This window comes from Heterocephalus glaber, unplaced genomic scaffold, assembly GCF_053883595.1.
Source record: "Heterocephalus glaber isolate CG9 unplaced genomic scaffold, H.glaber_assembly_v1.0 deba00001720, whole genome shotgun sequence".
NCBI lineage: Eukaryota > Metazoa > Chordata > Mammalia > Rodentia > Bathyergidae > Heterocephalus > Heterocephalus glaber.
The window spans coordinates 7,307,849-7,330,804 of record NW_028258433.1 but is presented as its reverse complement, the minus strand read 5'-3'; the positions used below and the strand labels follow the sequence as shown (position 1 = coordinate 7,330,804).

Sequence of the window (22,956 nt, the reverse complement as noted above, 5' to 3'; positions counted from 1 at the left end):
TAAACCCAATTTTTCCAGCACCATTTATTAAAGAGGCTATCTTTCCTCCAGTGAGGGTGTTTGGCTCCATTGTTGAAGATGAGGTGGCTGAGTGTGTCTGGAGTTGTTTCTGCATCTTCTAATCTGTTCTCCTGGTCCTCAGGTCTGTTTCTTTGCCAGTACCATGCTGTTTTTATCACAGTAGCTTTGTACCATAGTTTCAAGTTGGGGATTGTAATACCCCCTGCCTTGTCTTTATTGCCTAGAATTGCTTTTGGTATTCTAGGTTTCTTCTTGTTCCAAATGAAGTTTTGGATTGTTTTCTCAAGGTCCATGAAGAATGCTGCTGGAATTTCAATTGGAATTGAATTTAATCTATATAGCAGTTTTCGAAGTATGACCATTTTCACTATATTGGTTAAATTTTTAAAATTTTGAGGCAGGGTCTCCCGTACTGGGCTCAAACTTGCAATCTTCCTTCCTCAACCTTCCAGATTTCTGGGATTACAATGTGTTTCACGGTGCCCTGCAGTTGTTAATAATTTAAACTTCATGAAGCTTAGGGCTTGGAAAACTATGGCCTATGGGCCAAACATGGCTTGGTTTTTTATAAAAAAAAAAAAAAAGCTTTGTTGGACCATATCTGTAGTATTTATTTATTGTATTGTCTAAGGCCATTTTTGTGCTACCATGGCGAAGTAACATAGTTATAGCATGAGACTGTATGGCCTACAAAGTCTAAAATAATAAGCCCTTTGCAGGAAAATCTTTGCTGACCCCTAATATTACCAGAAGGGCAAGGTTCCTTGAACTTTTCTGCTAGCCTTAGCCTTTTCTCTCTTGAAATGATTCCAATGAGCCTCACTAAGTAAGGAAAGTCTATAATACCAGGGGATGAGAAGCCAAATGGAGGAGAACTGACATTTTCCAGGTGACAGCCAGTGCCAAAAATCAGTCATGAAGAGCTAGGGTAGAAAAAAATCTGATCCAATTTGAATCATCTGCTGAAACCCTATCACTCTTTAGTGCTATACAAGCAACACTAAAATCTCCATTTTACAGTTTATATTTTACCTAAATTACTGTACAATTTATTAATTTTTATAAAAATAAGTTTGCATGAATTATTTTATATATATTACAAAAAGTTTTTGTGTTTCTTTTAGCATAAACTTAAATTACATTCTTTAGCTTCAGACTTTTTATCAGTTGATTTCTTTGGGAGTCTTTTTTTTTCCAAATACCCTATGCAAAATGCTGACTATCTGCTTCAGAGAGGATATAGCTTGCTGCAGCCCTCTGCAGCTCTAACATGAGCACGTGGCTCTGTGTTTCCTCTGCAAGATCAGCACAGTTGTCAGTGTGTGGTGGAGAAGGTATTCCTACCCTTGGAGAAAGGAGTAATTTCCTGCTTGTTGTCCAAGCTGATTTTAGCACAACTATTGTGCTAAGATCACCTAGTTTTCGTTGTTGTTTGCTAACTCTGACTTGTTATCACTGCCTGGGGCAATGTTAAGAACCACTGTGAGGTCACAACCAAGCTCAGTTACAGTTGACTGGCAACTCCTTCCTGGACAGGACAGTGGATCTATGTATATGCAGTATGTCCCACTATTGACCACGGTACTTCCTGTGAAACAAGCTGCTCCAGTCCCTACTAGTAACACTTAGAAATTTCTGTTTAATTACTTTATACTCAGTAGGCATAATTTACAAAGTAATATTAACCTAGATAAAATGTAATAAAATTCATTAATAACCAACATCTTTAGAAATGGTAATCTCATCAAAAGTGCAGGGGTTATTATTTTGGTCATTCTTATTTATGCAATTTCTTTAATAATCATGCATAATATCTACTTAATTGTTTAATCCATGACAACAGTTTTGAAATGAACAATACTTTTAAACTATAAAATAAAGTTACAATGTTAAAATTGCTCAAGATTGCAGGAGGGTCAAATGAGAGATGAGATACTACATGAGTTGGCAAGTTATTGTTCAGTGAGCCAAATCCAACCTATCACCTGCTTTTGTAAATTTTGTTGGACTACAGCCAGGTACACTTGGTTCATATTGTCTATGACTGCTTTTGTGATACCCTGACAGGATTGAGTAGTTGTAACAAAGACCATCAGAGTAGAGTCGTTGCAACAGAGACCCTATGACCTGTAAGACCTGTAAGATATTTGCTTTCTAATATATTACAGAAAAGGTCTGCAACTCCTGATGGACTCAAATGCTTAAAGATCTAACATTTATTGATAATTTTCCATAATAAAGGAGCTGTGATGAACAGAGCCCTTGGAAGTGTTATTTTTTATTAATTTTTTTTTTGCCTAAAGGAGTGGTTTTAATTTCATTAGCACATCAAAATTAATTGGGTCATTTTAAAAAAATGACTAATAGTTAAACACATAGGAATCAATAAATACAATATATCACATAAAATCAAGGATAAAAATTACATGATCAAAACACACACAGAACAAAACACAAAACAAAAACAAACAACAACAAAACACAATCCTAGAATTCATAGAGAAACAGAAAAGACCTAGAGTAGGGCTGGGGATTTAGCTCAGTGGCTCAGTGGTTCTGCCGCCTGCTTGGCAAGTGCAAGGTCCTGATCCTCGGTACCAAAAAAAAAAAAAAAAAAAAAAAAAGAAAAAGAAAAGACCTAGAGTAGTTAAAGCAGTCTTCAGCAAAATAGAGCAATGCTGGAAACTTCATAATACTCAATTTAAAATTATACCACTAACCCATAATAATAAAAACAGCATGGTACTGGCACAAAAGCAGACATGTAGATTAGTGGAATAGAATACAAGATACAGAGACAAACTCATGCAACTGCAGCCATCTGATTTTTGACAAAGGGGCCAAAAATGTACAGTGGAAGAAAGCAGTACTGGAAAATCTGAATATTCACATATGGAAGATTAAAACTGGATTTCTGTTACTCTGCGCTGAAATCAAATCAAAATGGACCAGCCCTAGGTATAAGACCAGAAACTTTGAAACTGCTGGAAGAAAACATAGGAGAAACACTTCAAGCCATAAGCACAGACTTCCTAAATAGGAACCCATATCACTGGAAAAAATAGCAAGAACCAACCAATGGAACTATATCAAATTAAACCACTTCTGTACAGCAAAGGAAGCAACAGAGTAAAGAGACAACTTACAGAATGGGAGAAAATCTTTGCTAGCTACTGTTGTGATAGACAATACCTAGAATATGTAAAGAACTAAAAAAAAATTAAGTCCAAACACCCCAAATAACCCAATCAAAAATGGGCACAGAAATTGAATTAATACTTTCTCAAGAAAAAGTACAACTGATCAATTGGTAAGTATATGAAAAAATGCTCAAATCCTTAGCCATCAGGAAACTACACATCAAAAGGACATTGAGATCCCATCTCAACCTAGGCAGAATAGCTATCATCAATAATACAAGAAACAATGAATGGTGGAGAGGTTGCAAGGAAAATAGGACCCTTCTACACTATCGGTGGGAATGTAAAATAGTACAGCCACTATGGAAATCAATATGAAGGTTCCTCATAAAACTAAGAATAGAAATACCATTTGATCTAGATGTACCACTCCTTGGCATATTCCCCAAAGAATTAAAAGACAATATACTATGGTGGTACATGTATACCCATGCTTATAACAGTGCAATTTACAATAGCTAAGCCCCGGAAACAGCCTAGATGTCCATCAACAAATGAATCGATAAAGAAAACATGGCGCATATACACAATGAAATATTATTCATCTATAAAGAAGGACAAGGTCCTGCCATTTCCAGGAAAATAGGTAGAACTGGAGAATTTTATGTTAAGCAAAATAAATCACCACAGAAAGTTAAATATCTCATGTTCCCTCTTACATGAGCAATCAAAAAAATTTAGAGGCTTGACCCTTTGGTTTTTCATCTGACAGAGGAAGCTGGATCTGACTGCTAGACATCAAACTAAGAATGCTTAGACATCTTGATATTTGAGATATTCTTATAGATTGTTAAAAAAACCAAATCACAACAAAGCAGAAACAATTCAGAGAGAATACAAAAATGAGAAGGATCCACTATGTGGTTTAAAAATTATTTTTTTATACTCTTTCTATCTTTTTATATAGGTTTGCCAATACCACCATGAAAGTCACTCTGCTTATCTTGGTCTATGAACATTTCTTTTCTGCAGACACTAGGATTTCTTTAAATGAAACATAATACATTTTCCTTTGCAGAATATTTCAGTCCTTGGCCTGTTTCTCTGAATTGTTCTTATGTTGGAGCAGGACCCCAGACTATACCAGAAGCAACATTCCCCACAATAGGATATGAAGATACTTCCTAACAAACTCACTTCCATTTTTGGAGAGAAAGTGCCAAGAAGTACAAGGGAAGTAAATACAGTAAACATACAAGAAAGACACTATTTAGTATCTCATAAGTGTGAGGCACTGATAAGCACCTCATATATGCTACTTAATCCTCATGAAAACTATCTTGTATTATTCCCATTTTTACTCTTAGGAGTTAAGCAGCTCCTCAAGGTCACCATTAGTAAACATTTGGGTTTTTTTCTAGTTCTATATAGGTAGCACATAACATTAATTAAAAATCATTTGAGTTAGGGCCGGGGCGTTTAGCTCAGCGGTTCCGCTGCCTGCCTCGCAAACGCAAGGTCCCGAGTTCGATCGCTGGTACAAAAAAAAAAATTGAGTTTAAATTAATAAGCTTTCGCTGAATTGAGAAATCACTTTTAATTTTTAAATATATTTGTCTTAGAGTACTTCGTAGACATTATGGATGGGTAAAGTTTGCCTCTGTATCAGGAATATAAGTAGTTTTCCTAAAATATCTATACTTGCGGAGTAACTTCCCACTACTTCTCAAGAGTAACTTAGGTCTCTTTATGATGTTAGCCCTCTGAAGAGTCTTTTTTCTTGAGTTGAAGGGTGCAACTTTGAAAATTACTACAGTAATTTCAGTTTGATGTCTTACAATTTATTGCAGTTCTCGGCAAGTTCAGACATTCTATCCTGTGAACAGAGAGTACAAATGTAGCTAAGTGTTAATTAAAAAGAACATCTTGAGTGTAAACATTAAAAATTGATCACCTTCTGTGAGGAATTTAATTTATGAGCATTAACATATTCTAAGCTGATGTCTTGAATTTTAGTAGAACATCCTTTGGTGCATAATGAAGGGGAAGAAGAAAGAACCCTTAACAGGAACATATTCAAATTTTCCGTTTCTTGTCACTGTAGGCATGGAGATTGTGAGGCCAGAGAGGCTGCTACTTTGGCATGGTTCTAAAAAGCAACAGCTACAGGAGCAGCAGCCTCCCCAGCATCCCTGGCCCCCAATAGCTGGGTTCACATCATCAGTCCTGACATCATTGTAATCATTTTTGGCAAAGTGGGAGCCCTGTGGAGTGGCTCCGGAAGCTTTCCTTTCCTTCTGGATTCTACTAAATTATTATGAATGCATTTATTTATTGAATTTTCAGCTTGTTCAGTAAGGTGTAGCAGAGTTTGCATATGACAGAAGAAAAAAAGAATAAATTTCATTGCCAAAATCAGCCAATTACCATGTGAGCTTAATGAAGAAAGTACTTTTTTTCTCCTTAGTTTCAATGTCATAATCCTGATAGTATATTTTGAAATATTGCTACATACAACTAATGCTACCTACAATGTAAAGTCAATGAAATTTTTTGGTTCTAATTTAAAATTCTTAACTTTTTGTCAAGTGCCTTCCCTACTCCCAGCAATTGCCAGGGGTTTTCTGATTCTCACTGGCTGCTTAGTGCTCCATGTGGTCATTTTGGACCTTTTTTCTTTGCTTCCCTTCTACTCTTCTACGATACTCATCCATTCTCTGTTCTGCTCCTTTAGCATACCACACTATTAGGAAGTCTCATTTGTTAATCTATGGCCAGGTGTTACCTGTCACCCATAACAGGGCAAGGGGGTACAAAAATTCCTCCTTTCAGACACCGAGTGATTTCAATTTCCAGAGGTGGAGAATCTTCAGACTTATATTGCATAGACCATACTCTGTTACTTAGTCTTCACATAAAATTGAGTTTACCGTGAATATATGGTTTCACGCTTAATCTTTGTGCAGGTGAAATGGAAATAGGTTCAGACAAGTTCTTAAAATTATTTATCTGTAATAACCAGGAGAGGGTTTTCAAATAAGCATGGGAAGGAATTTTTTATCTTTCTTTTTTGCTTCATCTATTAAATAAAATAATATTTAAGGCAGAAATTATGATTCATGAACATAAATATGAAGATTTAATAAATGATCTCTGCTTATGTTCTTCATGTGTAAAAATAGAAATATTTATATTTTATAATAAAGCTGTAATTAGCAGAATTCATCACAATAAAAATTTATTGAGCGGTGATGGTCTCTGGCTTATTTTAGAAGATGAATTGATGGTAGGGTTGCTAGTGTATAACTGTGTCATTCTTCAAAGACTGACACAAAAATAACAAGATAATATTCAAATGGAATTCTAAAGTACCAAAAATATAATGCAGTTTGAAAGAGAGTTTAGTTTTATTCGGTTGTCAAGAAAATAAAGTGTAGTGATTTTTTTTATTATCAGTTTAATCATCAATGAAATTTTTTAAAAATTGCATTTTAAAGGTTCCATTCTAAACTTAATATTTCTTTGGAATGTTTTAGGGTAATGGAGCAAAGCATTATTACTGGCCCCCAAATCCTATAGCTCTATGGCTGATCTCACAGCACTATAGGGAAGTTTTTCATTAAAAAAAAAGTTGCAATTTTCTGTTTCATTTTTAGCTCATGACTGATGTATAGTTAAGAGAAGTGGGAATCTAGACGAAAATGATTTTTCTACCGTTTGAAGGATACCTATGTCTGATCATTGCTTAACCATTTCCAGATATTTTTAACTAAGCTTCAAAAAAATGAATTCATTTGTGGTATTAAAAGACTAAGTTGGCATGATTTAAGGTTCTTGAAAATTCTGAGTATACTATTAATGTATTAAAACTTGCATATGAAAGAGTGTAGCTGGGTAGTGAAATTTATGTTATGATTTTAATTCTTCAAAAATAATTTTAAAATTTTGTAGTGTTCAATGAGCATTTTTCTTCACAAAGGGAGTAGAGCTGGAGCCAGGGGCTGAATACAGCAGGCTTGGTATTGAGAGATCGGATTTGAGGGGAAGCAGGGACCAGAGACATGGCAGAGATGGGCACCACAACACATTCCAAGCACCAAATCAACTACTATGTAGCTAATCAATCTTAGAACAACCGAGGAAAATGGGAATAATAACCACATGACTGAAATGTCAAGAAGGCCATAAAAATGGTGTGAAGAAATGTTGGGTAAAATATTATTCACTGAGTTATTACAAACTGGAAAAGAGCAGAGAAAATAGAGGAAATCAATTTTGTTTTCCCTATTCCCATCCTCACTAAAGCATCTTGATCATGGATTATTTGTGAATTGACCAGGAATTTATACAGGATAGCTGTATTTTTAGTTGTGAATGAAAGCAACTCACTTAAGGGGGGGCAGAAAAATGTATTGGCTCAGGAAACTAGAAAACTTAGATGCTTTAAAAAGTGTCACCAGAAATCTAATTTTCAGCATCTCTTGGCTCTGTTGTCTTCATCTATAGGCAAGCTCTCTTCAAGGCATAGTAATAATGGTCCCAATGGTTTTGTGTTTGAGATCTCAGAAGGACAAAGACATTTCGCATAGCTTCCCCACATTCCCCACAAATGGATTCTGAGTCACCCTGAGTAGATTGTATGCCAAAACCTGAACCACAGTAGCTGGAATATGGAATGATTTGACTAGTCCAACCAAGTGGGCAGGAGATTACTAGCCTCATTAGGAAGAAAAAGGACAGTTCCTAACATGGCAGCACTCACAAATTTGCTAGGAAGATAAAATGTGTTAGATATCTACTGCGTGGATTCACGTGAAAAAAGAGCTTATTTTGGAAGGGATAAGGGGAATCTCAGAGCTTTTGAAGGACAAAAAATGAGATGCAATGGAACCATACATTGGAACTGAGAAGTCTGTACCAAGGCTAGAAGGCTAGGGTACCCTCTTTGATGTTCCCATAGTATCCTGAGCTTCCTTTATCATAACATCTCCGATTCTTTATCATAGATCCTGTATGTCCTTTCTATAGGACTTCAAGTCCTGTGAAGACATGGACTATGTCCCATTTTCTGTTGAATGCCCTGTAGGAATATAGAGATTTTAGTAGGATCATTACATACTAGAATGGATGGAAAGTGGGACTGTTTTCTTCATCTCTCAGCGTACTAGATAAATTCCCATCTCTGCAGGACTTCTCCATTCATATTCTTCTCTCTTATGCACAGGCCCCTCTGTTCTCTCTAGGGATTTCATCCTTAACTTTGTCCAGCCATAGTACAGATTCAGACCAATTTTTTAAATGCTTTTTTTAGCCCTAGTATCTCTCAGTTTCCCAATTTCAAATGTGATAGAATAAAACTAGACACATTTTAAGTCAGGTGTCAATGCCTTATCTAAACAAGTGCAGGTGTATCAGTTACTTTCCCATCACTGGAACAAAATACTCAAGACACACACATACAATTTAAAGGAGGAGAGGTTTGTTTGGATCACAGTTTTCAGTCCATGATTGGCTGAATCCAAGGCAGAAATAGCATAGTGGAAAGGCATGGTTGAGAAAAGCTGCTCAACTCATGACAGCCAGAAAACAGAGAAGAAGAAGGAGAAGAAGAGGAAGAAAGAGGAAGAGGAGGAGGAGGAGGAGAAAAAGGAGCCAGAAAGGGAGACATACTATCCAAATACATACCACCAATGACATATCTCTCCAACCAGGCTCACATCCCAACAGCATGTTTATCTATAAACTTATCAAGAGAGAAATCCATTGATGAATGTAGAACACCCATGATCTAATTAACCCCAAAGCCCTGCCTTTGACCATGAGACTTTTGAGGAACATTCAAGATCATAAACATAATACAAGGTATATAGGGCTATAGAAACCATCTGTTTATTCTGGCAAAGAAAAAAAATGTCTAATTTTTGCCCATATCCTAAGACTTTATATGAGGATAAATTTAAAGGTAGCAGACTAATTGATCTAGTGCAGGAAGTTTCAAGGCACTCCAAAGTTCAGGCTGTATTATGGGTACTGCTGGTTGCTTTTAGCAAAATTTACAATGAGAATCAGGAGCAAAAAGCAGAGTCAAAAGATGTGAAAAGTTTGCAGCCTCACCAACAGGAAAGCATTCATTTGTAAAGCTGGAGCCAAGGAGAGTATGGCTGCTGAAAAGAAGAACACCACTTTAGAAGCCAAGTGCTTTGAACCAGGAAAATAAGAAAACATACTTTGAGGGCATCTTAGGAATTGGCTAGACCCCACCTATTACCAGCTTAAATCTAAAAGTATAAGGTTGTTTACAAGATCTCACATTGAGAAAACAGTCCCCATGCTTACTCAGGGCCATCTATGAAAGTGTTTCTCTGCATTTAGCTATCCAGGAACTGACAGGTTGCTGCTCCTTTTATTTGTAGGTGTAGAGTATTTTGTCCCTGTGATAGAAAAGTGACTAATACACTTAGCATATGGTATCTTGTCTGTTTTTAGTTTCTTGGATAGCCCTCTTTAGGTCAGCTGCTGCTATTCCATCTTCTTCTGGGTATGTAATTGAGAAGTCAAGCTTTTCCAATATTTTCTTTAACTTCTTTCTTTTTCTTTTTTCTTTTTGAAATTTTGTGAGGGTTTTTTTTTTTTTTGTCTTAGCATCTCTTTCTTAGAGTTTAGAAATCTTAGCTGTGTGTTCAACATGAAACTCAGTGAGAACTTTAAATTTATTCTCTACCATCAGCTCAAGGACATTATTTTTCTCTTATGTGCATAATTATTGCCTCGTCTCAATCTGTAACTTTTCCCTAGAATTTCTATCATTTTCACTTTATATCTCGTGAATCTGTCAGCCAGTTGTCATATTTTTTTCTCGTAATTTCTAGTCCTTTGAAACTTTTCTGTTTTCTTTTATTTCCTAGCAATTTCTTCCTTTAATCTTCCAAGTTCTTCATTTGGATACTGATTTTTTTCAGTTTGAAAATCATAGATTTTAGCTCATGTTATGGACATCATTGTGATTTTCCCATAATTTGTGTTTTGAAGCCCTAACTCATGTGATGATATTTGGAAATGAAGCATTTAGGGAGATTATTTAGGTTAAATAAGGTCATAGGATAAGGTCTTAATCCTGTAGGACTGTGTCTTTATGAGAAAAAGAAGAAACAACAGAGAGATTTCTCCTCCAAGCATAGAAGAATGGTCATGTGAAGACACAGCAAGAGTCTATCTATAAGGAGCTAACTAGTAAGCAAATTTACTCACACATTGACATGGACTTTCTGTCTCTGGAACTGTGAGAAAATAAATGTCTTGTTTAATCCACTTAGTCTGTGGTATTATGACAACTCGAGCAAATTAATATAGTCCCATATAACCTTTTTTCTTTTTGTTAAATTTTCCCTGGTACTACTCTATCTTTTGTTGGTAGCAGTGATAATGGTATTTTAATTTGAGTTTCCATTGGTCTCCTTTTGAAGTTCCTTTTTGCCAGAAATCCTCTCTCCTAGATGTTTTTCCCAAGCTTCTGCTCTCCAACTGTTATGTCAGTGCTCATTGTTTCTTTGCCCATTCACTGGGGCTCAGGGATAAAACTCTCACCTATGTGCCCTTGAGTGTAAAGGCCAGAACTTGGTTAGACTCAGAGCAAAAAGGATTCAACACTAGGAAATTAGTTATGTGGGGACAGTGAGATGAAATTTGGTTGAAAGAAACTTAAACTTATATCCTATGTTTACTTCTGAAAATTCAAGGGCAAGAAATAAATATTTCCCATTTATTGTTATTCTAGATGTGCTACTGATACTACTATAACTTTTCCTCTGTATATTTCAGGCTCCTAAAGAAAACCCTGAACTGCAAGGATGGATCTCCTCCAGTTTCCATTGCTGGCAACTGACTCTGGGCTCCTGAGGAGCTTCTTAACCTCAGGGTGCCCCAGTTTCTTTATCTTTAACAGGGACAAGAATACCTGCCCTACTTGCTTCATAGAGTTATTGTGAGACAAAAATGAAACAACAGGATGAATTTCAAAGTGGAATAAAATATATGGTACAGTAGGACAATATTATAGAATTCAGTTAATTTTAAGTATGAAAATATAAATATCCCCTTGCACAAGAAGATATCTTTTAAATATCTGTATTCTTATATTAAAGTATTCTTGCTTCTTTGTTTTTGCTTACAAAAGGAGAGAGAGAGAAAAAAAGAGAAACTCGTGTTGTAATTTCTTTTTTGGATGCCAAGTCAGCTATGCACAGATAATCTTAGGAAAGTAGAAATTATTCCCATTTTACAGATGTGAAAACTTAGCAAATGCCACAGGAAGAATTTGAACTCAACTATGCTGACTTACATGGTATGTGACTACTTATTTTGCAGTGAACAAGCTCTCAGCAGTTGCTCCTTTACTCTAATTTCCTCTGGTCTGTTCCACATTTGTTTACATTTATATGCATGGATGCCTTAGCATTGCTCTTTTATTACTGTTGTTGTTATATCTGATCTTTCCAGTTCATTACATGATGATAAAATATTACTTCTACCAAACAAAAATATAATCAATTTTAGTGGAGATAAACTGTTTTCTTTTTAAAGACATACACACAAAGACCTTTTTAAAAAATTTAAGAGGTTCTTTACTTTGTATAAGATTCTTTTCCTCTCAGTGCTCAGTGGTAACATTATTGAACTTTAATCACAAAGAAAGTTATTCTTGGGACAGAATCAGGTATCAATCATAATCTTTGTTCTGTGAATGGCAGCTTCATCACTGTACTTTTTTGTTTGTGTATTTTGCTTCTGCCATGGGGGGAAAACTCTTTAGATTTAGTAAGTCAGATTTATCAGTCTTTCCCCTGTGGTTTGTGAGTATCATGGCATATTTAGGTTTGTGCCAAAAAGACACTAGTTTTAAAAACCGTATCTCAAACAAGGACTGCTCCCAACCTGGCTACTAGTGGTTAATCCTAAGAACAGTTCCAGTGTTCTTTAGGACCATGAGAGCATATGGAAGGAGCAGCCGAAGGCAAACATCACCTGAGGGCAAGTTGAGGAATTTACTTAACTTAACTTTACTTAACTTCTGTGGAATGTGAATTAATAGAAGACAATGCATAATTGTCTTATGGATTTTAGTTTCAAGAGAATTGAGTGAGACTCTGAGAAACTGTAATTGACTTCCTTCCCCAAATTCCGTGAGGTCAGCAATGGATATCTTGCCAATCCTGAAATCTGGGGCAATCCCACTTAATTTACTTTTAGAAGCACAAATACAGTAATACCTCAGTTCACACACAATTCCATTTGCAAACAAAAGTGTTCAGCAAAATTTTGTTCCATTTGCAAACTCTGCATTGAGCAAAGAACACGGCCATCTTCCCCACACAGACACAAATGCAGCTATCTTCCCCCAAATCGTAAAACAAATTAAGTTTATAAAGAGGTACCACTGTATGGCCGGCTGCCTGGATGCTGGTTAACACCCTAATTATCAGTTAACACCTAGGAGCAAGTGTACACAGTCATCTGGGAGTGAGACCCAGTAAGAAAGATGGCCTCCCGGTGGCTTATTCATCTCACATCTTTTACTCAATTTATGCTCATATATTATGCCCTGGAGGGCAGTAACAGTATATTTTCATTTTACAAATGTGAAAAATTTGAAAGAGAACAGAGAAAATGACTTGTCTCATGTTACAGAGCTAATTAAAGAGAGAGCTATACATCTGAGTCCTTTGTCCCCAACTCCCTGAAGCCTGTGGTTTCTAATTCTGAGACAGCCTCTCACACGGAGGAAAAATTTCCGCCATGAAACCACGCTTCTTGCTTTTCTACCTGGTAGGCACTCACTGTAAAGAAATCTGAACTTTGACAATATCAGAATCAGCTTCAAATATGGGAATGACTCAGCAGTATACAAATTAGTAAAAAAAGCTAAAAATATCATTAATTGCTCTAAAATTTAAAAAACTCACCATAAGACTGGAACTTATTAGACAGCTTTATTAATTCCAGGCCCTTAGGCTACTTGTACTGACAAAAACTGATTCTTTTTTTAGCTCATTGATAGAAGTCGCCTTTCAAGTACTTGGATTTTTTTATAGGAGACAAAAAAGGTCACATTCTTATTCATAACCAAATGTGAATAGATTTAGAGCTAACCTGTACTGGAAAAGATATTCCTAACTCTAATAATATATTCCCCTTTTGTAAAAAGAAATGATTGCACATACAGTATGTTTCTAAAATTTATTTTCATGTTTTTATTTCCCCAACACTGTGGCCTTCCTCAGAGTAAATAAAATATTTTCGTTAAAATATTTAAACAATTTAAATATTTAAAGAAAATTAACACAAAATCAATACATGAATGTAGCAGAGGAAAAATATCTTTTCCTTTAGTATAGGTTCATTGGCTGAAGCCCCTATAAAGACAGATTAAGAAAGAAAAACATACACACTTATTTCATTTAACTTTTATGTGCCACAGGAACCAGTGTAAGAAAATGACCCCCCAAAAAGGTTATACCTCAGTGTTTTTATGCTGGTTTGGTAAAGAGTGAGTGGATACTTGTGGAGAAATGTGGTAAGGACAAAGCAGATATGAGCTGTGTTACTTTCTCCTTCCTGAGGCTCCAAGGCAAGGTGGCATGGTAGAGGGGCATGGCAGGGAACTGATTGTGTTCTCACATCGTGTGGTGGGGGGAAGCAGAAAGACGGATCAAAGGAGGAGGGAGGGGGATACATCTTTCCAGGCCACACCCCCAGTGACCCACCTTAAACCAGATTTCACCATCCAACAACATATTTAGCTGTAAACTCACCAGTGTGTAAAGAATAGTTTATTAAGTTAGCTTATGAATAAGGCAGCTCAGAGAAAGGGCGTGAGATAGACTTGGGTAATCAGCCACATAGGTAAGAGAAAGTAAGGATAGACAGTGAACTAGGCCTCTAAACCAACTGAGTTCCAGCTGGTCATTTTAAATCCTCAGACCTAGGCATGATAGGTGGCCACGAAACAATTGAGCAATTCCTGTGCTCTGCTTATCTATAATTAGTGCTGGATTGAGGGGCCATTTAGTCACCGAATCAGGACCCTTCCTAGAAATCCAGGAGCTATTTTTACTATTTCCATTAAAAACTCTCCTAACTTCCAAGCTTGTGGTCTTTGAGCTTGTGGTCTCACATCATTGAGGAATGAAATTGCAAACCAAAAGGAGAGTTAGGAGAGTGGCAAACTGGATCAGGGTGTAGCAAACTGCCTGAGCAAGTGGGCCTGACCTGTCAACCGTGGAGATCCAGGACCTGTGCAGAAAAACAAATTCCCAAACCTTACACGGGGGACAAATAAGAAAGTGTTATCTTCATTTCCTTTCACAAGAAATTTAGTAGGTTTGTGACAGGATGGCCTAGATCTAACATCAGCTTGAGGAGTGGGAGAAAAGAAAGACAGCTGGCGTTAAGCTGTAGGCCACTGTGCTCTCTCTTTCACAGTGGTCTGTTGTCAACCTGCAGGGTGCACTTCTTTTCCTACTTTTAATTGGTCTGCACTCAGTCTGCAGAGCATATTTCTTTTCCTATAAAAAGGACCTAAAAAGTACCTCTAGAAAGAGAGCCAGAACCCCAGAATCTGCTAACAAGTGGATTAATCCACTGAGGAGCATCACACACCCATGATCCAATCACCTCCCAAAAGCTTTGGAGGCTTTGGAGGACATCTCTAGACCCATTACGTGAATTAAGTGTAATAAAATGGGAAGACTTCCAAAGCTTGTTTGTTCAGTGTGTTTCTTTGTCTTCAGCGAGTAGGACACTTCTTTCTTCCCTATATAGAGAAAGCAACTCACACATAAGCTTCTAATGGATCTGCTTCAAGGCAAAACCACAGAATATTTCCTATGCATGCTTATCTCCCCCCTCAAATTCCTTTAGTCAAGGTGCCATATTTGAGGTTAGTGTGTCCTAAATTTCATCATAGCAAACTTGAAAAATGGCAAATAAATTTTAAAAATCACCCTAATTCCATAGTCTGAGATTATAATGCAGTGATTTTCTGTAGGCACCCACATGACTTTCCACACACATATCTGTTGATAAATAGTTGAAACTACACTGTGTGTGCTAATTGGGTTGGCACAGAGTGCATGTGTGTTGTGACTCTCATCTTCTGTATCTATGGCAGATACTCAGTGATCACAGATTTCTTCCCTGCAGAGCCCAGATGGTATTTCAGAATCACCTTCAATGTAGCACTCTAGATATCCAGCACAAAAGCGTCTCAAAACTATCTTCACTATATTCTGTTTTCCATCTTGATCTTTTCCCACTAATTTTATATGTATTTTCTCAAAATATTAAGGAAGCATATGAAGTACCTAAACTGCCTAGTATTCTTATGAATATACAAAAGTAAACAGTCCTTCGTGTTTGGTGTGGTTTTTTTCTATGAATTTTCCTAACTTATAAATAAATAAAGCTGTGGTTAACACATTTGTACTTAACTTTTAACTGAAAATTTCCAAGTCTTCCTGGATCGAGGATTGAAAACATTTATATATATAATATTATATATGTATATATTATATATATATTTAGTACATTTACTATATATATTAATACAATTAGATCAATTTCATGAAAAGATATAAGAATCCTGGTCTTAATGAACTTTACCAACATAAAATAGTAACATATTTTAAGTCTTAGATAATTTGCTAAGAGAAGAAAAGGTATATAGGTTAAATTTGAATTCTTTTTCTACTATAAGGTAAATGATCTATTTATATTTTGGCCTATATTTCTACTGGGATGTTAAGAGTTTTATTTTTGAGTTGCATCTATTACTTGTACATTGTGAATTAAATGCTTAGTGGATGATGTTATTTCTCAGCTTTTATTTAGCTTATGCTACCTCCTAATATCTGTGAGATTTCAATTTTTGTGAAGTCAAATATTTATATCTTTTACTTTGTGATTTTTTTGTTTCTTTATTTTTAGAAAATTCTTCTCCATCTCATGAGGAGAAAAATATTTATGTACATTTCCTTCCAGTGTTCCTCCAGTTATAAGAACAATGAAACATAAGAAACTATTGTTAAAGAAAGTTTTGTCTATGCCTTGTATAATTCATAATGAGCCAGACTAGGGAAATAGCCTCTTATGCAGTATCTTCAACTGCACTGAAAACAATCTTACCTCAAAATGGCACTATCCTCACCCATCTTTACAGTAATATAGATTTATTCTTTGAGGCCCTGAAGGTTCTTTGTTTTTCTGAAGTCCCTCTTCATTATTTAAAGCTGTCCTTTCAGTTATTAGATGATATATTCATTACTGATTAATAGTCCGAAAGATTTGCTGCACATCCATTGATCAATCAATGCAGGCTATAGTAGGAACAGTCCTGGGAACTTGTGCTTTAAGTGCAAAGGGTAGTAAGAGAGACAGATGCTGGGAGCCTGGAAATAACGAAGGTACCTTCATGCTCACATATGCTGCTTGATTCACAACTGCTTGGAGGTGACACTACCAAGAGCATTGCCAGGATTTGTGATGATTTAGTTATATGCTTACTCCAGCTTCAGAGCACATGTGTACAGACTTTCAGGAATCCCTTTGATTCTATCTTGGAATTTTTAATATCACCTACTCTCCTACTGTTTGGTCAATGCCAGGCTAAGACACTGTGCCTTGTATCATCCTACCACTACCTGAAAGCTCTAGGTTATTGGAACAAAACTGCTGATTTGTGTTTTTGTTTGCCATGTATTTCATGGAAAAAATAACAATATTACCAACGATGGCTGTCATTTATTAAATATTTATTGTTTGGCTCTTAATTCTAACAATCACTATGAATTAAATGTTTTTATTCTGTTTTTGCAGATACATTCTAATGCTCAAAGAGGTAAAAAGCCTACATAAGGGCACAAGGAATTTTGATAAACTATTTACAAGGTGACTTCTAGGCACAAAGCACTATCTTAAGGGCATTTTCCCACTGAATGACTGCAATCTTCTCAGACTAGTTTGCAAATGGGGAAATAGAGGCTTAGAAAGTTTAAGCATCTTGCTTCAGTTCAGCTATATGTTAAGCTTTAAGTAATGTGGGTTAAGATTCAGATCCAGCTTGGACTGATTGCAAAGCCTAAGCTCTTAGATAGGGGATGTGTCATCCAGATGTGAGTAAGCAGCGATGTTTGTGAGGGATACTACATCGCATGAATAAGAAAAGCAAATCATTAAAGCATGAAAGGTTGTGACTCTTATACTTTAAAAATCAGTTAGGAAAAATTAAAAGTTTTCTATAATATTATTTTACTCATTTTCATTCTAATTTACCTTCTTGAATCAGAAAAATTGTAATAATTCTGCTTATATAAGTCATGGGCATGGAATACTGGCAGAAAGAGCAGGGGCAGCTTATCTCTGCCCTGTGATGTTGAGGTCTCACCAATAGCTAGTGCTTGATTCATTTAGAACACTGCTTCTCAACATGCTGTCTTTAGATCACCTGGAAACTTAACAAAAGTTAGTTGTCAGGTCCCATCCCAGACCTACTGGATCAGTAACTAGTGGTGGGGCTCTTAACAAGTCCTCCAGTTGATTCTGTTTTAAGCTAAAATTTGAGAGCCACTGGGCTAGAGGTTCTTTCTTTTGTATGGGCTGACTCCAAAGAGGGGTTAGTTGGGACTATCAAGCAGAATACCTGTGCAAGTCATCTCCATGTGACTTGGGCTTCTTACAACTTGGCCTGAAGTCCCAAAGGTAGTGTCTTTAAAGGAGGCATCCAGAGAGCAAGCGTGTCAAGAGAACCAGGTGGAAATGATGTGGCCCTTTCTGATTCAGACTCAAAAATTACCCAGCATCGTTGTCACTCTATTTTATTGAATGAAGTGGCACAAGCCTGCCCAAATTAATAGAGACAAAGACTTCATCTCTAAATAAGTGTCAAAGAATTTGGAGATGTATTTTTAAATTTCCAGAATCTGCCTTCTAGCTAGACTCCCATTTGCAGATTCTACTTCCAAGTTTCCCAAAAGTCTCACTGTATTTGGTGTCAGTCTCAGACCAAGTTCCGCAGGACTTCGATGTGATTAGTTTGTGCTACTTGTGGTAGAATATAAGTTGAGGATCACGTCTCTTAACAATTACTATTCTTTTAAGAGGATATAATAAATTTTTTTAGCCAGGCATGGCACATGCCTGTAATCCTAGTGCTCTGGAAGGCTTAGGGAGGAGGACTGAAAGTTCAAGTCCAGTGTAGGCAACTTAGTGAATTAGTGGGACTCTAGCTCAAAATAAAAAATAAAGAAGGTGCTGGGGCATAGCTCAGCATGAAGGTTCTAGATTCAATCCCTAGTACAAAAAAAAAAAAAGATTTGAGTGCATGACCAACAAATATGATTTTAAAAATTAATACATAATATATAATATGTAAGAGTATACAAGGTACGATCCTTGTGAGCTATTATTGAATAAAGTTTTGAACTATTAATATTAGAACCTTTCTTTGTATTCCATTTCATTTGTTTAGCTTCCATAATGTTCATTCTTCCCTTTTCTGTATTTAAATACTTTAACAAAGCACAAGATTCCTATAAATCATAGAAGATGTGACACAAAGAATCTGTTGTCCTAGATACCTCCAAACACTATATTTCTTATAACTAATTTTCATGCAGAACCGAAGGAGGCAGTGGTTATTGTAGTGTGGGAGAATAGACTAGTGATCTCCTCTTGCCTGGATCATTTCAGTTTAGACAAAAATAACTTTACAAATGTTTTATAGTCACATTTTTTGAATTCTAAGTGACAATTTAAATTTATCTTCTCAGGTATAAAAATGAATTTTCAACGTTTGGATTTCATGCTAGTACTTGGTTTAATTTTATAATATTGTTTAAATGAGAAGGTTCAGGAATGTGACCCAATGGTTAATTCTGTGTATGTAAGGAAAGCCCAGACCTCATACTGATACTGAAGTAAAACTCTAATATTATGGCTTTTATTATTTAGCCAACAGGTTTAATAGCTTGTTTTATATTATTAATAACAATATTCAAAAGAAGAAGCTAAGGTCAAAAAGAATTCAGACAGAAAAAAAAAGAATTCAGAGACACACTATTAAAGACTTCTCTCCATTATTTAACCATCTATTAACTTGCCAAATGAAATTATTCTTCAATCCACATTTCTCCATCAAACCTTCAGGGATTTGAGAGACCTTTCCAATGCATTACTATGATCAATATATATTCTGCACCAGTTAGTTTTTGGTTGCAAATTACAGAAAAATTCAAACTCATTTGGCTTATACAGTAAAAATATGTATTCTTTTAAATAATAGGAAGTCCAGAGGTAGAGCAGCTGTAGGACGAATTTAGCTTTTCAATGACACAAGGGATCTGAGTTCTTTCTAATTTTAATACTCTGCCACCCATGGTATACTGGTCCATCCTTAGGATATTTTTGCTCATGGCCACAAGAGAGCTACAGCACTTCCAGACACCAGAGTTAGAAAATACTGTCTAGTAGAAGAGGGTTGTTTCTTTTTGTTCGGTGTATGGTTGATTTTAAATCAGTGAAAAAGACTCCCAGTGGACTTCTATTTTATATTTCATTCATCAAAACTGTACCTCATGTCAGTTTCTAAACTAGTCACTGGCAAGAGATTCCCTTGAGTGTCACATACTAATCAGGATATACTCTATTTCATTAGTAGTAGCTACTAAATGAGTTATTTGCATATATTATTGAATAGTTTCAGATTCTTTTTCTTATTACAATTCCTATATATTTTCAACATTTAGTTTGATTGAGAAATTTATATTTAGGGTTCTAGGGTATATATTAGAATATTTGCATTAAAAATTGAGAAACAGAAAATCCTACATTAAAAGAGAACAAGCCAACTGTCCGGTCCTCAAACAAAAACAAAGACTCCTTCAAAATATAGAATTTCAGTAAATGAATTGCTTTGAGACTGATATCATCCTTTCCTGATTTATGCCACGTGAGAAGCCTCTTTCTTCATTTTCTGGGTAAGGAAGACCTTGCTGAGGATAATTAGGTACCTGCTAGGAAGGGCTCCCACTGTCCAGGAATATTGGGGCACCACTTGAATAACTCATCCAAACTTTGACAAAATAATTCTGTATTTAGAAAGTCAATTTTGTTTTTTTCATTTTTATAATAATGGATATGAGAAAGTAAACCTCCAAGTGATTTTAACCTTTCAACAGAAGCTGAAAGGTTGCTGATTACTATAAGCTGAATTCTGTTTTATTTACCAAGTATTACTGTTGTTACTAGGAAACCATGCTTCATAGTTTAGCAGTTTGTTGGAAAAAAAAAAAGTTCAATTATTGGAAAGGTATCTTGATGTGGGGTTTAGCCTTTTATGTTTAAAGCTGCTATATGTTTTTCTGAATGTTATTTTGTGATGAACTAGATGACACATATATAATTTCTTTTCCAAATTTTTGTATCAACCTCCTCAAAACTGATTTATATTTTACATCTTAGCCAATCTATATGTTAATTTTAAAATGTTTGCAAATTTGTTCCAGTATTGAGGAACTTCTCAATTGAGTGAGCTGCCAAATGGTCACTATTATATTGCTCTCTACTTACAAGTGTGGAGCTGTTGGTAAGTCCTCAATGAACTCTGATAAAAACTGCATGACCCCAAATCATTCACTGTGTTAAGTGCAAAATTTATCTGTTTTATTTGATTTGCAATGTTTTATTATTCTTGTACATCTACTTTATAAGCATGTATTAAATTTCATATACTTGTTGAATTTTCCTATAACATTATGGATTAATTTATTTGTCATTTCCTAAACCTATTCTTCAGTGTTTGGAGGGTAAAATTATACCAGTATGATAATAATATTGATTCTGATACTTTAGATTTATATCATTTTTTCCCCAATGAATTAGCTTACTTGATTTTATGCTCACAATAACCCTACAAAATAGAAGATGTTATTACAAATAAGATAATGGATGTTTAGGCAAGTTAAGTGAAATAGCCAACATCTGACAGTTGATAGGTGGAAGAACTGGGATTTGAACTTGATTTTTCTGACTCTAAATCTAATGCTATTCTGTTTACTTACACAACCCTGTTACTGTGTGTTTAATATGCTTGTCTGTGTACTTTGAATTATGATGAAAAATGTTTGTTGTTGCAGAGTGTTTTTTTCTAAATATTTATTTTCACCAATGACAATGGAAAGAGATTCAGTCCAAGTATTTATTCAGTGCCTACAACATGCCGGGGTCTGTGTTAGGCTTTCATATGTACATTTCATTTGTATTATTTCATTTAGTACTCTTAGAGGGTCTCCAATTTCATTCTAATTCCAGGATTGTTTAACTACTGAGTGTCCAAGACTATAATACAATTCGGGGTTAATTTTTCCTGTTTCCCATTAGATCTGGTATATTTTATTTATCATACCTTTGTGGTTTTTCAGCAGCTCAAGCACTGATAGTCTTTCAGACCTATGATAAGCCCAGAACATTTATGCAAGATGATGACAGCAGCACTAAGAGTAACTGAGCAGTTTTTGAGAGAAGTCGGCCACCTGTTAGTCCACCAAGTACAAGGCCCAGAAATTTTTCCCAGGATGTTGGTGCCAGATACACGAAAATTCAACAGTCTCTAGGATTAGTTGACTGTGACCACTTGTCACAAAAAAAACATTTTTTTGAAACCATGTCTCTGGCCAGTGAAAATTACTGGACTTTGTCCCAGCCCAAGAAATCAATAAAAACCTACTGCACTCTTTGTTCTGTGAATGGCAGCTTCATCATTGTCTTGACCAATGTTTGCTCCCTTCAGCCAAAGCCCCAGTTTCTCTGAACCCCTTTATTCTATCCACCAGTAAAGCTTAACCTGTACAGGAGTGTATGTCCTTGAAATACTTGGCCCACTCTCATTGCTACTGTCTCTGAGTCATAAGATCCCACTGTCTGATATTTATTTTGAGACATATTAATTTTGAATGTATAAAGAGTAGTAATGTCTTTCACAAATGGTTAATGTGACTGTGATTAAAGCTACTTTTGGAATGCATCAGCATACTCTGCAAGCACACTGAAATCTAACAAATCTATCTAAAATGTCTGCTGGTCTACTGAGGCATGAAGAACAAAATTATAGATTCAGAACACTGTAATACAAGGAAAAGTAGTAGGAATGAAAACATTAAAGGCCATGTTTTTCAGTAGTAATAATTCTGACCACTCCTACTGGCTACCCGGAATGGGGTGCTATTATAATCCTTTGCAGCAAGATCAGGTAGTGTGTGTGTGTGTGTGTGTGTGTGTGTGTGTGTGTAATGGGTTGCAAATATTTTGAGTTGATTCCCTATAAATAGATCCCTCGCACAGTAGTTATCTGCCTATTTGCAGCATTGTGGTTTTAAATACATTAACTTCGACCAAGCACTACACACACAGAAGAAAGGGAATGTTAGATCAAGATTTTGCTTATCAGAGATGCAGTGTTTTTTAGGAAACGAGGTAGAGAAGACTTCAATACGCCCTCCACCCTTCCCTATTTACAAAGACTTTATTTCCATTTTTGCCATTTCACATCATTTTTCCTTTCCCTTCTTTCCTTTCCCCTACTCCTCCCACTACCCCTACCCCTTTGGACCTTTTCTTACTATTTTGCATTATCGATTATTCATTCTAATCATTGGTACATTTTAGGTATACAATATAATGACATTCATCATTGGAAATTTGCACCTTTACATAGTCTCTCTTGGTTCTTATTTTTCACCCTTGCCCA

The 22,956-nt window shown here is 35.8% G+C and overlaps 1 long non-coding RNA gene across 2 annotated transcripts in view; it reads left to right on the top strand.

The window, feature by feature from the left end:
• The window catches only part of LOC147821704 (uncharacterized), an 87,290-nt gene extending 65,030 nt beyond the window's left edge, over positions 1–22,260 (top strand). For both annotated transcript variants that reach the window (XR_015446697.1, XR_015446698.1), the window contains 3 exons: positions 10,980–11,502; positions 20,717–20,796; positions 21,632–22,260. This is a non-coding gene — a long non-coding RNA (uncharacterized LOC147821704). The remainder of the gene's footprint in view (positions 1–10,979; positions 11,503–20,716; positions 20,797–21,631) is intronic.
• The last annotated feature ends 696 nt before the right edge of the window (positions 22,261–22,956 follow it).